At 40.1% G+C, this 18,980-nt stretch overlaps 1 long non-coding RNA gene across 1 annotated transcript in view; it reads right to left on the bottom strand.

The window, feature by feature from the left end:
- LOC144375819 (uncharacterized) overlaps window positions 1-16,158 on the bottom strand; it is a 76,237-nt gene extending 60,079 nt beyond the window's left edge. Inside the window, exons 1-2 of the long non-coding RNA XR_013435684.1 lie at window positions 16,087-16,158; window positions 9,387-9,497 (exon numbers count right to left, since the gene is read on the bottom strand). This is a non-coding gene — a long non-coding RNA (uncharacterized LOC144375819). The remainder of the gene's footprint in view (window positions 1-9,386; window positions 9,498-16,086) is intronic.
- Window positions 16,159-18,980: the final 2,822 nt, after the last annotated feature.

Below are 18,980 nucleotides of genomic sequence, written 5' to 3'. Positions count from 1 at the left end.
ATATCGGCAACAAAACTTCTGAAATGGAAATTAGGAAAACCACTCCATTCACAATATCCTCAAAGAAAATAAGATACTTGGGAATCAACCTAACAAAAGAGGTGAAAGATTTATACAATGAAAACTACAGAACCCTAAAGAGAGAGATAGAAGAAGATCTTAGAAGATGGAAAAATGTACCCTGTTCATAGATAGGCAGAACTAACATCATCAAAATGGTGATATTACCCAAAGTTCTCCACAGGTTTAATGTGATGCAAATCAAAATCCCAACGGCATTTCTTATAGAAATAGATAAAGCAATCATGAAATTCATATGGAAAAACAAAAGACCCAGAATAGCAAAAGCAATTCTAAGTAGGAAGTGTGAATCTGGAGGTATAGCGATACCAGAGTTCAAACTGTACTACAAAGCAATAGTAACAAAAACAGCGTGGTACTGGTACCAAAACAGGCAGGTGGACCAATGGTACAGAATAGAGGACACAGAAACCAATCCACAAAAGTACAACTTTCTTATATTTGATAAAGGGGCTAAAAGTATGCAATGGAGGAAGGATAGCATCTTCAACAAATGGTGCTGGGAAAATTGGAAATCCATATGCAACAAAATGAAACTGAATCCCTTTCTCTCGCCATGCACAAAAGTTAACTCAAAATGGATCAAGGACCTAGATATCAAATCAGAGACACTGCGTCTGATACAAGAAAAAGTTGGCTACGATCTACATACTGTGAAGTTGGGCTCCAAATTCCTTAATAGGACGCCCATAGCCCAAGAGTTAATAACAAGAATAAACAAATGGGACTTACTTAAACTAAAAAGTTTTTTCTCAGCAAGAGAAACAATAAGAGAGGTAAATAGAGAGCCTACATCCTGGGAACAAATTTTTACCCCTCACAAAGATTGGCAGCCATTATGAAGTCAAACAACAATAAGTGTTGGCGAGGATGTGGGGAAAAGGGTACACTTGTACACTGCTGGTGGGACTGCAAATTGGTGAGGCCAATTTGGAAAGCAGTATGGAGATTCCTGGGAAAGCTGGGAATGGATCCACCATTTGACCCAGCTATCTCCCTTCTCCGACTATTCCCTGAGGATCTTAAAAGAGCGTGCTATAGGGATACTGCCACATCAATGATCATAGCGGCACAATTCACAATAGCTAGACTGTGGAACCAATCTAGATGCCCTTCAATAGATGAATGGATAAAAAAAAAATGTGGCATCTATACACAATGGAGTATTACTCGGCACTAAAAAATGACAAAATCATATAATTTGCAGGGAAATGGATGGCATAAGAACAGATTATGCTAGCCAATCCTTAAAAAACAAATGCCAAATGTCTTCTTTGATATAAAGAGAGCAACTAAGAACAGAACAGGGAGGAAGAGCATGAGGAAAAGATTAACATTAAACAGAGATGAGTGGGGGGAGAGAAAGGGAGAGAGAAGGGAAATTGCATGGAAATGAAGGGAGACCCTCAATGTTACACAAAATTACATATAAGAGGTTGTGAGGGGAAAGGGGGGAACAAGGGAGAGAATTGAACAACAGCAGATGAGGTAGAGAGGGAAGATGGGAGCGGAGGGGAGGGGGGATAGTAGGCGATAGGAAAGGCAGCAGAATACAACAGTCACTAATATGGCATTATATAAAAATTGTGAATGTGTAACTGATGTGATTCTGCAATTTGTATTTGGGGTAAAAATGGGAGTTCATAACTCACTTGAATCAAATGTATGAAAGATGATATGTCATGAGCTTTGTAATGTTTTGAAGAACCAATTAAAAAAATAAATATGCTCTCAAGGTATGCTTTGAAATAAATGACACAATATACATGTATTAAATTTCTTCTTTCACATCATTTGTTGGCATTTTTACAACTCCTGATGTAAAGATTAAAAATGCAATGGAGCAAGAAGTGCTTCCATAGAAAATAGAAAGTTCCTTTTCTCTTTCAGATGCAAGTGTGAGATTTTGTCTGCCACAAAACTTGTTGTGTCTATGTGGTCATTACAATGTTTAATTCCACAGGCCACAATCTTTTGGACCCTAAAGTAGGGCCCAAATTTCACTGTCTTGCTGTTGAATACACTAAGAACATCTGCGGAAAAGTAGGAAAAAAACTTTGATGTGAAATAAAAGTTTCATTGTACTTTAGACTTCAGAGTATTTTTTTTCGTAGAGAGGTTTTAATTTGCATGAATATAAAGAATATTATATGTATTTGCATATTAGCTTTGATTTTTTAAAAATAATAGTTTTAAAAAAACTGATGTGTTTGCCTTTTGTTGTGCAGGATTAACATTCCAGAAACTCCATATTCATTTACTTGTTAATTGCATTGACAGATATTGTTATAAATGTGCCTTGGAAATGCTGGGCTACAGTAGTTAGAAATGAAAATGGGTACTTGTTAATGGTTATTTAGTATTTGGCTTCAAACATATTTTGATTCTCATTATTTAATAATATGCAGTAATCTATATATTCATGTCCTGTAACTACTAAGCATTCTCTCATTTCTATCTATTATAATTTTAATTTACATAGTTCTCTTCTATTTTGGGGGATAGAATAAATTTAAAAATAACAACATATTACAACTATTTATACACGATGGTAGAAGGCCTTTTTGACACATCATACATAGATGGAGTAAAATTTCTCATTCTTTTGGTTGTACATGACAGAGTTATACCAGTTGTATAATTATACATGCACATAGGGTAATACTGTTGCTGTTTTTAATAGGCTTCATTTGTTGGAGAAGTTTTAGGTGCACATCAAAATTGGGTAGAGATTTCCTGTACATCTCTTAGCTACCACCGGCTCCCAGTTGTCCACATCCCCCACCAAAGTGATATATTTCTTACAACAAACAAACATACATTCACTTATTTTTATCACCCAATGAATCCTGCATTCAATGGGTTTGGACAAATGTATGATGATATATACCCATTATTACTGTATCCTACAAAACAGTTTAACTGCCCCCCAAATCCTGTGCCTCACAGATTCATCTCTCCCTCTCCTAATCCCTGGCAATCACTGATGCTTTCCTTGTCCCTATACTTTTGCCTTGGACAGAATGTCATATATCAGGGAACATATACCATGTATCTGTTCACATTTTACATACAGCTTGGATGAATTTGTAGATTTTTTATATCACATTTAATCCAAGTAGCTTATGAATTAACTAGTGAAAAATTAGACTTTATGACTCATATAAATTCTGTATATGTTTGTTCCTAATCATAATTTATGAATTTAAGGGGTAATCTCTTATGGTTTTGTAAAGGCATTGAAGTATTATTGTCAAGAAGATGAGAAACATTTAACAGCTCATGTATCAGACAGTTTTTTATTACAAAGTGAAACATAAGTGATTGTTATCAGTTTACTTCAAGGGTCAACACATCAGTGGGCCATAGGGGTCTCACATATTAAGAAAACCTGAGTAGGGGTGTGATTGTGAAGTTGTTTTCCATGAGAGAAACATGTGACTCAGTAGACTAAGTAAAGCAGATTGTCCTGCCCATCAGGAGTGCCCTCATCCCATCAGTTGAAGGCTTGGATAGACAAAACACTGAGTAAGGGTGAACTGCTCTGCTCCTGCCCAACTGCCTTTGAGCCATGATGTGGATTTCATCTGCCTTCAGATGTGAACTGGAATATCACTACCTGGGTATCAACCTACCACCTTTTCACCTCAACTACACTATTGGCTTTCTAGTGTTCAGGCCTTTAGGATCAGGCTGGAATTCCACCATTGGCTCTCCTGAGACACCAGCTTGCTGAAGACAGATCTTGGGACTCATCAGCTTTCAAGATCACATGAGCCAGTCCAGAGTCTGTTTCTCTTCCTCCTGGGACACACCATAGTGTCCCAGGGATACAGAATTGCTAGTTGTAGGCAAGGCCTTCTCTTCTGGGAATATGCCCCATAGCCAGAGGCACAATCCTCCCCTGCCTCCCTCACAGACAGGACAGTTCTTACACCTTGCACCTCACAGGGTGCAAATTCAACAAGCCTGGAGATAGCCCATCTGTGTGTTGCTACAGCCCCCTACCATGCACCCAGGTGACCAACTCAAGCAAGCACACTGGGAAATCTACTTGTCAATTCAAATTATGTCCCAATCCTGGATGGAGGGTCTTCTGGTAAACAATGGCAACTCCAACTTCAATGCACCTTTCACATTCCCTAGTGATTTCTATGGGTTGTGCCCTATAGAGGCACTCCCTAAATAGACCAGCTTTCCTTTGCCCCTCTGCCTCAAGATTAGGGCAGGCAACTGAGCCTGACTCCCATCAGTCAGCATGAAAACCAAATGCAGAGCAAACATCATGTTATTCAACCTACAAAGTTGATCTGCTTTTACCTTTTCTTAATTTCACTGCATGGGTGCTGCAGTCACCCAGAAACCAACAAGCTCTTTGTCAATCACTAGCTGTTCAAAGGGAAGAGTCCAAGTGGGGATAGAATCCCACAATTCCACAGGTTGCTCTAAAGTCAGTCCTAGGGAAAAGACCAAACTGCTCAGGAATATGTCAACTAACACTGTATCTCCTGAGAGTAGGTTTCTGCACAAGCCTTTTCATTTATTATCAGCCCTCCCCATTAAACCATGCCTCCAACATCACCTAAGGCATCATGCATATTTTGTGTTTCAGGGATATTTTCTGTTATTCAGTTACAGGGGCATTTGAAACTAATGGCAAGGGAGTAATTGCCCTTTGAATGAATGCTCTCTGGTCAAACTTCTATCAGTTATCATTGGGAGGTGCTCACAGGTTTTTGTGCAAGCACTGGGTTACACTTTACCCAGCACAATGTTATTAAGTATCTGTCCATTCTAGTACTCCAGCTTCTATCCTATGATCTTCAAATCCCATTCCCTGTGTGGGCTCAAGCAATCATCTTGTTCAAATTTAGAATGTCTAATTAATATTGCACTTTACTAGAGATAACAGGAACATATCTTAAGATCATGAAAGCTACCTGTGCTAAGCTCCAGGCCAACATCATTATAAATGCAGAAAAATTGAAAGCATTTGCTCTAAAAACTAAAACAAGAAAAGGATGCCCTCTTCCACCATTTCTATTTAACATAGTTCTTGAAACACTGGCCAGAACAATTAGACATACAAAAGAAATTAAGGGATACAGAACTCAAATTAGCACTATTTCTCAACAATATGATTATATCCCTAGAAGATCCAAAAATTCCACCAGAAAACTTCTAGAACTCATAAATGAATTAGGCACAAGAGCAGGATACAAAATAAACATCCATAACTTAAAGGGATTCCTGTACGTTTGTGACAAATCCTCTGAAAGGGAAATGAGGAAAACTACACCATTTACAATAGCCTCAAAAAATTTAAAATACTTGGAAATCAACCTCTACAATGAAAACTACAGAATGCTAAAGAAAAAATTAAATAAGACCCTAGAATACAGAAATATCTTCCTTGTTCCTGAATAGCCAGAATTAATATTGTCAAAATGACCGTACTACCAAAAGCACTATACAAACAATGCTTAATTCCAATCAAAATTCCAATGGCATTCCTCATAGAAATAGTAAAAGTACTCATGATATTCATCTGGAAAAAGAAGAGATGCAGAAAAGCTAATAAAGCAATCCTTAGCAAGAAGACTAAAGCAGGTGGCATCAGTACACAAGGTCTTAACTATATTACAGAGCTATAGTAACAAAAACAGCATGGTACTGGTACCATAACAGGCTGGTAGACCAATGGTATAGAATAGAAGACACAGAGACTAACCCACAAAATTACAATTATCTTATATTAGACAAAGCTGCCAAAAACATGAACTGGAGAAAAGATAGCCTCTTCAATAAATGGTGCTGGGAAAACTGGAAATCCATATGCAACAAAATGAAAATAAACCCCTATCTCTCACCATTCTCAAAACTCAACTCAAAGTGGATCAAGGACCTAGGAATTAAACTAGGAACTCTGCATCTAACAGAAGAAAAAGTAGGCTCAAATCTCTATCATGTCGTATTCTTAATAAGACTCCTATAGCACAAGAATTAAAATCAAGAATCAAAAATGGGATAGATTCAAACTAAAAAGCTTCTTCTCAGCAAAAGAAACAATCAGTGAGGTAAATAAAAAGCCTACTTCTTGGGAGCAAATATTTACCACTCATATATCAGATAGAGCACTAATCTCTAGAATACTTAAATAACTCAGAAAGCTAAACACCACAAAACCAATAACCCAATCAGTAAATGGCCCAAGGAACTGAACAGACACTTCTTAAGAGAATATAGACAATCAACAAACACATGAAAACATGTTCAACATCTCACACAATTAGAGAAATGCAAATCAAAACTACTCTAAGATTTCATCTCACTCCAGTCAGAATGGCAGCTATTAAGAATACAAACAACAGTTAAGTGTTGGTGAGAATGTGAGGGAAAATGCCCACTCATACATTGCTGGTGGGATGGCAATTTGGTGCAGCCAATCTGGAAAGCAATATAGAGATTCCTTGGAAAACTAGGAATGGAACCACCATTTGACCCAGCTGTCCCAGTCCTTGATCTATACCCAAAGGACTTTTTTTAAAAACAGCATACTACATGGACACAGCCACATCATTGTTTATAGCAGCACAACTCACAATAGCTAAACTGTGGAACCAACCAAGATGCCCTTCAGTAGATGAATGGACAAAGAAACTGTGGTATATATACACAATGAAATATTACTCAGCAGTAAAAGAGAACAAAATCATGGCATTTGCAGGCAAATGAATGGAGTTGGAGATTATAATGCTAAATGAATTTAGCAAATCCCCCCAAAAAACAAATGCTGACTATTCTCTCTGACATAGGGAGGCTGATTCATGTTGCGGTTGGGAGGGGGAACATGGGAGGATTAGATGAACTCTAGATAGGGCAAAGGAATAGGAGGGAAAGGGAGAAGGCACAGGGGTACAAAAGACAGTGGAATGAGACGGACATCATTAATCTAAGTCCATGTATAAGGACATGAATGGTGTGAATATACTTTGTACACAACCAGACATATGACAAATTGTGCTCTATATGTGTAACTTGAATTGTAATGCATTCTGTTGTCATATATAAGAAATGAGAAGAATTTTTTTAAAAGACTATACTTACCAGCTTCTGTTGTACAACACTAGTTAAAAAAATTCCTCAAACACTATCTATCTCCATAAAACACTCAGTTCAATGAATCACAATATTCTCATAAAGAATTTAAAACATTTGTTTTCATCCACAATTTTCCTTTAAATCTACCAGATTTCTATCCTCGAAAGCTAAGTATTCCCTAATTAAGTATTCCCCAGTGGGTTTGGTGCATGTGGATCCTGTGTGAAAGAGTCCCAGAAATATCTATTCTCAATCTTTGGACCATTTTTTCACTCTTTTGTGTACATAAGAGACCTTCTCCTTTCCATCAGGCCTTGTACTGATCAGATGGTGGGACTATTTCCCCAGGAAACTCAGGGTCAAGTTTTCTGGATTCAAACCAACTAGGTTGGACAAAGTAGATTCTTTCTTGGGACAATCTGGGAGATCTTAGGCCACACACCTTCTAGGAGTCTTGTACTAAGCTTTACTATTTACTCCATCAATATCTGATTTCTTCATCCCATTTATTAAGAACTGTTTAAAGCCTGTTGATATGATTCTCTCCTTGACTCTCTTGACTCTACTCTGTCCTTGCTTATTTTCTTGGGAATTTTCCTAGCCTTCTTCTGTCTGTGAAGAAGGCTGGGGAAAAAACTATGCTGAAACTGTGAAGTAATCATCTTTCCCAAAAGGGGTTCTCAGTTAAAGGCTAGAGTTTGCTTGGGTCACCATATAAACTTGGTCCATCCCTTTATTCCACTGAAGACATGACAAGTATCAATAACCAAAGCATTTTATATTTAACTCTTGTTCCTTTGCATTTCATTATGCATCCAGCAGGCCAACCTCAGTTGTTGGATTTGTCAAAAGCTACTTATCTATGGAAGGACTAAATAGAGACCTACTAGGAACAGTAGAGGAAATTATAATTTACCAACTCAGAACTTCAAAACAGACCAATTAATAAGGAAAATAAGTAGCTATAGCAACCTTTCATTCTAATGATAGGAGCTTGTGGGCATCAGTGAGGTAATTCCTGCTGCAAGTCCACCAGTGCTTTTTGATCTAGACAGTGGTGATATTACCTGGAAACAATCCCCAAGACTCCTAAAGAGCCAGGTTGCTTCTCAGCAGTGAGAAGGCACTGTCCTCCTGCTGAAAGGCTCTTTGGGTCCATCCCCTGAGAATGGCTAACCTTGTTCCTTCCTTCAGTACTGGTGCCCACACCCTGCAGACTCTTGGCTACTGTTTTTGCTAACACTGTTGTTGAGGTATAACTGTGAAATTTAATTTGTACACATTGATGTACAAAACATGATGTTTGGATACACTGTGAAATGATCACCACAAACTAATGAACTTAGATCTATCAACTCAGTCACCATTTTCTTCTGAGTGTGTGTGTGTGTGTGTGTGTGTGTGTGTGTGTGTTGAGAATACCTAAGAGCTACCCCCTTAGCAAATTTTAAAGAGCCCATATTATTAACTGTATTCACCATGATATTCATTAGCTCTTTAGAAATTCTCCATCGTGTATAATCTTTACAACCTTTAACCAACATCACCTACCCCTTTTCTCCTATCAATAGCCCTCATGCCCACCATGGACTCTGTGCTTCTATGAGTTTAACTATTTTAGGTTCCACACAGAAGTGAGCTTAAGCAGTATCTCTCTTTCTGTGTCTTCTGATCTCAGTAGCATGATGTCCTCAGGAATACATGCTGTTACAAATGAGAGGATTTTCTTCTTTAAGACTAAATAATAGCCAGGTGTTCTGGCACACTCTTATAATCCCATAAGCCTTGAAGGCTGAGGCAGGAGGATCATGAATTCAAAGCCAGCCTCATGGAGGTCCCATGAGGCACTTGGGGACACTCTGCCTCATGCAAGAGATCTGAGTATGTGAACAAGCCAAACACAATGTGGAAAAGGAAGAGGGTTTGTGATTCTTTCTCTCAGAATACTCAAGTTGGAATAACCCTCCATCAGCTCTCTGCCATTACAGATCCAAGACCTGGCCAAGCCCTCATGATGAACCTGAGCTCAGGAAGCTCATTCCCTGCTGAGGCAAGGAGGAGGCCAAGGGGAATGCCGGGCCCTTCTCAACTGCCCCTAAGTATTTCAAGTTACCTTTTTTCTGAAAGCCCCTGTTCTGGCCTTCCCTGCCACTTGTGTTCTGTGAGACTTCTAACAACTCATGAGATTTCCACTGCTAACTTACCCCAGGAGCTGGATGGCTTCACTCCCCTCCCAGACTGGCATCTTTGGTGCACTATCAAGAAGCTACAGGTCTTGAATATCTGAGGACTGAAGGTGTCTCATTGCTGCAGCTCTGAAAAAGAATGGGAGGAAACTGGCATTGGACTCCTCTAATTCAATGTCATGCACAGTTACTTTCTTACTGATCTACTGGACTTGGGAACTCTGATGGCTTACTGACAGACACATGTTCATGTATCCTTTTCCTGTTTGGAAGTATTCATGATCCTTATACCTGAAAAAAAAATCTATTGGTATGGTGAAATTCATGCAGTTTACAACTGGGTAAGTTAAATTCATTACAAATCTCATCATAATTGATCCTTCCTACATCTCTGATGGAAAAATGTGCTGTGGCAGAATCCCTCAAGTAGTATGCGAGGCAAAAAGGTTCTGAATTATCAGAACTTGCAGAGGTCACAGAAATTGTTCAGTGAAAGTGAGATACTGAGGAGTAAATGTCACTAGACCCTTAGCAGTAGCAAACCCAGCAGTTCACACTGCATGCTCTTGTTCACCACGTAGCTGATAGAGCTCAAAGTCTTCTTATCATAACTCACAGGATGTCTACACCTTGAAAACAAAATGTGTTTAATTGAATTTTGTTATTTCATATTCCCAACTTATTTTCCATGAGGTAAAGTTAATTTTCATCTCATGGGGAATTTAAATGTTTCAGTATCTTATGGTTTAGATTTTAGGTGTCCCGCACAAGCTCATGTGTAAGATAATACAAGAAAGTTTTCAGGTGAAATGATTGGGTTATGACAAACTTAAACTAATCAGTGCATCATCAATACCCTCACAGTGATTAACAGAGTGGTGACTATAGGCAGGTAGGCTGTGCCTGAAGAGGTGGGTCATCTGGGAGGGGAATCCTTTGGTATATATTTTGTTAGCTGAGCATATTCTCCATGCTTCCTGATCATGTCATGAGCCACTTTTCTCAACCACACTCTTCCAACATGATGTTCTGCCTCACCTTAACACCCAGAGAAATGGAGCTAGCCATCTATGGACTGAGACCTCTGAAACTGTGACACCCACCCACAACAAGAGGAAAAATTTTCTTCTAATTTTTCATGTTATGTTTTTGGTCCTAGCAATGAAAAAAGTCTAAATGCACCAGTTCCCTCTCATCAAATATTTCACTTTCCCATGAGTGAATAATATATGAAAATATAATCTACTGACATTAGTTCTGAGAAGAACTAATGAAAAATAAATTTCACTTTCTATGTTTTCACTCACCCATAAGTTACTTATATAATTTAAAATCAGATATAAGCAATGTATAAGTTTTAAATTTCTCATGATTATGAATGAATGATGAAATCAGGCAATATTACTCTCTATGCTGTCCATGAACTGAATCATACTTTGTCCAATGGATTCATGCTCCTTAGGCTACCCACCCATCAGTACCTTGAAACCATCTGGCCATGAGATAAGCTGGGGAGAATTGCACTGCTTGTAGATAGGGGTCAGTACTATCTGTAGTTTCAGGCACCCACTGGAGACCTTGGAACAGATCCTCTGGGAAAAGGCAGTCTACTGTGTTCCTCAAATTACTGATGAGCTCTCCATACTTTAGGTAGTATTTGAAGTCTTTCTCTTGGAACCAAAACAAAATTGGAACATGACTTTGAGGACATTTCTTTTTCATAGGTTTCTCTGGTACCTCTCAGCTGTGGAGAGATATTTCATTTCATTACTGCTTTTCCACATAAACCACTTCCTCTGCTGGGTACCCTGAAACTATCTGCCTTTTGCCCCATTCCCAACTCTGTGGAGAAGGGAATTCATACACATCTTTCCCTCTTCCTGGTAAGCCTCATACTACACTGGAATGTCTCCTTCAGTTCACTCTCCATGACTGCAGAAGATAGTTCTAGCTTTCATCCTAGGCCTAATTTGATTGAGTCTGTTCACACCTGTGTTCATCAGAGGACAGCAGAAAGACAGAGTTTATTGCTTCATTCTGACTTCTGCTCTATGAAATTCTACTGGCTTGTTCAGGTGTGTAAAGGTACAAGGGACTCACTTGATTGTGGCAGAGATGTACAGTATGGAGAGTGCTCAGGGATTAGGAGAGACTGGGATTTCCCCATCCATGTGGCACTAGGAGACACAGTTGTAATAATCAAAACATTTCCCCCCCAAATTAACAACATTGATCATATGCTCATACACATGAAATATATATTAAACTTTGTATTGCATGGAATATACATCAGATATATCATTCAATTGAAGAAATTCCCTAAACCAAAATCAAATCCTTCCTTGAGGAAATACATTAGGAATTTTCTACAACTCATAAATATGGGCTGATATTTGGGGAAAAAAGTAGAGAAAGTGAAATAGACTTTCCAATACAACAAAACAACTGACAAAGAAACAAACCTGCATTCCATAATAGAAGGACTTTAATCACAAGAAAAGAAAGTAACTTCAAGAATGTTTGAAAAAAAACTGTTATAAGACATGAATATACTTTCCAAATGAGAAAATGAACAAAGAAAAATGTAAATAAAAATTAATAATAATGTCAGATTCAAGGATGAAAATTTCAATTATTTGGGGGAGATAAACATGACTTTTAAAGTACACTTTTCTAGTTGTTTTTAGACATAATAACATTATTTATTTGTACTGTGGTGCTGAGGGCTAACCCAGTGCCTTACATGTGCTACTCTAGCACTCAACCACTGAGCAACAACCTCAGCCTGCGATTTTTTTTACATAACAAATTTTTAAAGAATGTTACATTGATCTTAATTTTCCCCATTGCTTTGGAGATATAGAAAATTAAATATATTCAGATATTGAATAATAAAAAGGGAAAATTTAATTCAACAAACATCTCATGCAAAAAACTCCACCACTGGATCTTGTATTAAATTCTGTAGATATTTCATATAAATGGCTTTTTGCACCACAAAACATCACCATTTTTGGGGGATCCTCTAAAAGTGATTGACAAATTTTGCTCAGAGCAGTACTACCCACACTTGGAAGTCACATTGATGTATTATTTTAAAACATCACCAGTCAACACAGGGTCCTGTGAAAGATGATTTAGCCAGTGCAAATTAATATAAAATTATTTAAGGTCATCACTGGTCATGAGCAATGATCAAATATGACAAGTCTCTCAGTGGAAAATGAGAAGAACTAATAAGTATCTTTTTAAACGTATGATTTGCTTTCATAAAAGCCAAGGAATTACATTTGTAATGAATTCTAGTTTTAATAGGCAATAGTGAAACCAAAATGTCATGAGTTTTAATTGACCCCTTTCACTTCGCCACGTGTTTTTCAACTACTTTTACCTGAGGGTTAAAAACAATTAATTACAAAAATACATGGGCCACTATTCATCATGCTTCCCCCTGGCCTTCCCCACCCCCCCTCACCTCATCAGTACAGCTACAGGGCTCAGTGCATTCTGTCCCTTTCTCTGTGTGTGTCCTGACAATTTTTCCCACAAAACCACCTGTGTCTGCACAAAACCTCACCTTCCTCCTCTGCTACGACGAGCCTCCACCTGCAATAAATGGGTCATTTTGTCCAAGTCCTGCTGAAATACAGTGTGAGGAAGGAAAGAACAAACCTTTGGGAATGGCCTACTTAGACGAGGTCCACGAGCAGCGGCGAACAAAAGCGCCTTCCTCGGGCATCAGGGCCTCCAACACACCTTCTCCTCAGCATAGATGAAGCTCCCTCCACCCAAGTGGAAGACAAGCTTGCAGGGCTGGGTTCTGAGGAATCCAGGCCCAGACTCCACAGGCCTGTGCACCACCTGGGGCAGAAAGTAGGATACAGCGCCCTCTGGTGGCCATAGGAGCTCAGGGCAGGATCCTTACCTTCACTGTGCAGGGTGACATTGTGCTCCCTGGTGGCCTCCTGCTGATTCACTGGCAGAAAATCTGGGTTTTTCATCTATATTATTCACTATCTTATATTGTTCAGCGTATTCTCTTGGGATGCCTTTTCTTTCTGTAAGGCAGATGACCCCAAAGGTCTTACCTTTTGTTGTTGTTTCAAGGTGAAGGTTGGTTAATTTGGCTGATCTTTTTGAAAAGCCAGCTTTTGGATTTGATGGATTATACCACTGCTTTTCTATTCTCTAGTTCACTTTTTCCTTGTTTTTGGTAGGGTGATTGAACCCAGGAGTGCTTAACCACTGAGACACATCCCCAGACCTTCTATAATATTTTTATTTAGAATCAGGGTCTTACTGATTTCCATAGGACCTTGCTAAGTTGCTGAGGATAGATTCGAACTCATGATCCTCCCCAGCTGCAGAGGTTACAGGCATGTGCTATGGCACAAGGTCATTATTTTCATTCTTAATCTTTCTTATTTCCTTCTTTCATCTAACATTGTGTTTAGTTTGTAATTTTCCTACGCCATTATTCTGTAATTGCATTACTGCCATGAAGAAAATCCAGAGTTCAACAAGCAAAGAAGAAGATGGAAAACATATTTTGCCATTAGGAAAATATACCTTAAAATCACGAGAATCAAAGGACACAGGGGTGGCCTGTAGTCCCAGATACTCAGAATGCTGAAGCTGAAGGATCATTGGGGCCTAAGAGTAAGAGAGAAGACTGGACAACATAGCAAGACCCCATCTCAACACACACACACACACACCTACTTCTTACACACCTGTAAATGTAGCTCAAATGAAAATAGTCTCCAATTTCTGCTGCTGAAGACAAAGAGATAGGATCATTCACACATTGCTAGTGATAATGTAATTATTAGAGCCACTGGGAAGCAGTTTGTCAGTTTCTTCAAAATAAAACATGCAGGCTATACTTTGGATCTTGAATGTCCTCCAAAGGCCCATGTGTTGAAGGGTTGGTCCCCAGCATGTGGTGCTGACAGTAGCTGGTGGGAGTGTTAAGAAGTGGGGCCTATTGGAAAAAAGTGTCATTAGTGACATGTCTTTGAGGGATATATTGGAACCTCGGCCTCTTATGTCCTTTTGTGAGCAGCAACCAATACTAGGATGTATGGAGAGGCCCCAAAGCCACAGAACCATCAAGCATGAACTGAAACCATGAACTAAAATAAACCATCCCTCCTTTAATGCTGATCATTTCAGGTACTTAGGCACTGAAATGGAAAGCTAACTAACAATGCAAATAATATTAGATGTGTCAATTGCACATCTGAGAATTTATTCAGAGAAATGAAGACTTTAGTGATCGCATGCCCAAATTTTTAAAATTTTCATGTAGCTGCCTCATTGTAACACCAAGAACTGAATTCATCTCAAATGACATTTTGGAGATAATAAGACAAAACAACAACAACAACAAAAACAAAAACAGTGCCACATCTATACATTGGCAACTACTGTCATGAAAACTGATATCTGCAACAATTTGTATGCATCACCAGAAGATTATCCTGAGTGAATGATGCTAATCACAAAATAGCAAATACTATGATCGATTTGATTTTTGTAAAATTCATGAAATTCTAGTAATGGAGGAACATAATAATAAACCAGCAGGAAAAAGCACAGATAGGAGGAGAAAAGTTTGTTTGGCTACAAGAAACAACTAGTGGACTCCTAGTGATGGAAACATTGCATATCCTCACTATATTGAAGTAATCTTCTTGGTTGTGATATCAAATTGTGGTTTTGCAAGATGTCATCATTGGGGGAAATTGAGTACAAGGAACAGTGCATCCATTCATTTTTACAAATGCATAAAAACAAGATGTATACTAAGATACAGAAACAACTGAAATACCTACCAGCCAACGATTATTTACTTATGATGTCTCTTGCATATATGCATGAAATTCTCAAGGACAAGACAAAAATAATTAGGGAAGTATGATTATATGGGATTTCTGTGTTTTATTTCACTCTTTAAATGATCTCCCAGCTAAACTAGTTGTATGCAAAGCAAACAACTTATATTCACTATGATTCTGAAAAAAAATAAAATAAAATGCTGAAAATACAATAGCATGAATTGAGAAATCTCATAGGGAAACTGAATAACTCACACACCATTGGTGGAAATACAAATTGATATACCACTTTGGGAAACAGTTTGAAAATGTTCTTAAAAGCAGAATTCAAAGCCAGGAATGTGGTGTGCACCTGTAATCCCAGCTACATAGGCAGATGAGGCAGGAGGAACACAAATTTCAGGCCAGCCTGGCCAATGTAGGAAGACCTTGCTTCAGAATAAAATGAAAAAGGACAGGAGATGTGGTTCAGTTCTCCAGCACTCACCTAGCATGCCGGAGGCCCTGGCTTCAATGCCCAGTACCAAAAAGAAAGAAAAAAGTTAAACATGTATCTATCTACCCATATGACCCGGTATTAAATGAAGGGAAATAAAAGTGAAGTGCTTACAATGTCTTTTTCATAATGCCATAGCAACTTCTTTCAAATATGCACACAAACACAGGAAACACTGCAGACATCCATTAGGAGAGGAATGTATGAACCAACTGTAAACTACCTATGCACTGCCATTTGAGGTTGAAGTGCAGATGCAGGAAAAGCATTGAAAAACCTGAAAATAGTTGCTACAGGTGACACAAAAGGAGTGCATAGTCTATGGTTATATAAAAATTCAAATTAATCAAAAATGACAGAAAGAAGCAGCATACAGGCTTACCTCGATCCTTGACATTCTTCAGGGAAACTCTGTCCTCCTGTCCTCAGAATTTAGCCATGGATGCATCCGGGCCTGAGGGGACAACCATACTGTTAACCTCTGGAGCAGAGAGGAAGCCCAGGTCACCATGCTTTATAAATTATGCAGACAGGTACAAAAAAGTGTGTGCACACTTAGTGACAGAGAGCATCCAAAATAATGCATTTCTACTCAGGAATATAGAGAGCAGCCTAAAAATCCTTTTATGAAAAAGAAAATTAAAGACAGCACAAAGGAGCAATGTGACTTCCCTGGCATCCCACAGTCAGAACAGTTATGTTTCCCTGGAACTTTTCCACAGAAGCCTAATTTTACAAATCTTTTCAACCCACGAAGGCCCTCACCAAATTCTGTCACCCTTGTCTCTAAGCTCCTAATAAAATGAATCCTCTTTGCTCTAGGTGAGGTCACAAGGTGCCTGCACAGGCTCTGAGATTCCCTCAAAGGGCAGTAAAGGGCCAATAATTTGTGTGAATTGCAGACACCTGTGTGGAGGCCCAGGCAGAGGCAGCTTTCAGACTCTGACAAAGTACTTGGTACTCAGCAGGTAGTAAACACAGGTTGCTGGAGGGACAGACACACACATATTCCATGAGATGTTTGGGGCTCCAGCTACAGTAATGCACATGGCACCCAGAAGAGAAGCTCCCACATGGGCAAGTGAACAGACAACCCCAGCCAGAGAAAAAAGGAGACTGCGCCAGGACAGGAACAGCATCCCCCAGCAGAAGCAATGGTCGCGAACTGTTGTTCTGAACTCCTTTTTAATACTTGTCCCATTTTCTTCTGTCTTGATAATTTTTTTTTCCTCAATCTATTTGAAATCCTTTCCTAGGAGGCCTCTTTTAGGACCTGGCCCTGAGGTGTTGTGAGGAAGAAGAAAGCAGCCTGGACCTCCAGGAGTTGGCCTGTCTGTCAGTGGGGCCTGCTGTAGCCAGGACCAGGTTTGACACTCGCAGCCTGGCCTTAAAATCCTAGTGAAGCACAAGCAATTTCATGGAGCATCAACATGCACCAAATTCAACGTGAAATGAGTAATCAGGACCAAAAATGAAGTCTGATCTCAAACTATGTCTGAACACAGATGAAAGGTGAACATAGATTAATTCACAGAAGTGACCAATCTTCCCCTATCTGATGAAATTAAGTGACTGCTGCTTTGCCCTCAATTAATATTCACCTCCCTCCATTCTTCCCTTTTCTGCATAAGATGTAAGAAGACCAACACCAATAGAATTCCCTGCTTCCTGACAGTGTTCACTCTAGAAGAGAGCTCCTCTGTCCTTAAAATGTCCCTCAAGTTCCAAATCTTTGTAACACTCGTTACCAAAAGCCATCCCAGTGTTCCCTTGCTGTTTTCCCTGACTGCTATGAGGACTTCACCTAAGTGGTGTTAAACACAGTCATGTTCTTTGGTTTGGTTTTGGTTTTGTCTGCAGGGCCTGCACAGGATGTTTGAAATCAGACTGAGATTTCAATGCAGGATGGTTAATTTTGCCAGGGATATTGAGGAATGCAGTTATTCAATGTAGTAAGAACTGAGCTGGACCTAATAAGTGAGAAGCAGCCTTGGCCACATAAAAAATAGGTTCATTTCAGAGATAAAGTTGTTGTCAGGGCCAGGGCCAGGAATCAAGGGCTATAGCAGGTCCACAGAGGGAGATGAGAACAGCCCCGACTTGGTGCACCAGGCTGTCAAGAGAGAGGAGCCAGAGCCAGGAAAGGCCCCCAGAGGAGCTCTCCTCTGCAGCCAAGGGTGCAGTGGCTATTCCCACTGGAAAGATTGCTCTGTGTATGGACTGACCCTGCACTACCCGGCACACATCCAGTGGGGTCCAGCCACTGTGATCATGAGAACCAAGCTTGATATTGTTAACACACGCACAAGGTGTGAGGACAATGTTCTCACAGAGATGACATGTTCAGATCTGCAAGGTCACGAAGATAGATGGGACACCGCAGGGCCACGCTACGCTTTGCCCCTTGTGTTTCTAAGAGTCTCTGGAGAGGCTTCTCGGGATATGAGGAAAAGGAAGGATGTCACAGAAGGTGCTGAGGGCCCTAGATCCCCAATTCTGCTTCAACGAAGTAGATCCATTTGTGAATGATTTCTTTGGAAATGATCAGGGGCTGTGGGGACGGAGAGGGCTTTAAATGCAAAACCATCAACTCAAAACAGAACCCAGAGGCCTGGAATCAGTGAGGATGTTTCAGGAGAATTCAGGAAACCCTGGACTGAGGAACCTGACCCTGAGGACAGAGGAGGAGCCAGACCCGACGGGGACAAGAGGTGAATTGGGCAAGCCTGAGTGACCAGGCACTAAGAGGGAGGGTCCCCTCCCCAGCCTCCTGCAAGACCTCTGGCACTCACTGGGGCTGGACAGCAGCACCTGGCTCCAGGGCGCTCCTGCGGTGCTCACCAGGCACTGACAACGCTGACTGAGCCCAGGGCTGGGGAACTGCCACACAGCGAGTCCTCAACGGCTCTCTGCGCGCGTGCAGGTCGGTTGCCAGCCTCAGCCAATCAGCGCTCAGCCCCACGGGCTGGACCAATAGCAGTTCCTTTTGCTCCCCATTCAAAATTGTGGGCGTGGAGCACGGATGCGCGCGACTTCTCAGGGCAGAGCAGAGCCAGGGAGGAAGGGGAGAGTTCAGGGAAGGTCCCATGATCAGGGCTTTCCTCAGCTCTTCTACTCTTTGGGACTGAGGTGGGATCTTCATAGACCCCCTCATGGCTGGGAATGGCTCACCTTCAACTCTCTCCCTGAGTTACTAAAGTAAAATTCACGTGTAATAGTCACCCTCTGTCCATTTTGAAGAGTACAACCGAGTGTGATTTAGTAAACTTGTAACTT

The sequence above is a fragment of the Ictidomys tridecemlineatus genome, chromosome 3, assembly GCF_052094955.1.
Source record: "Ictidomys tridecemlineatus isolate mIctTri1 chromosome 3, mIctTri1.hap1, whole genome shotgun sequence".
Lineage (NCBI taxonomy): Eukaryota > Metazoa > Chordata > Mammalia > Rodentia > Sciuridae > Ictidomys > Ictidomys tridecemlineatus.
Note: the sequence above shows the minus strand (reverse complement) of the source record. Positions and strands in the feature narration are given on the sequence as shown.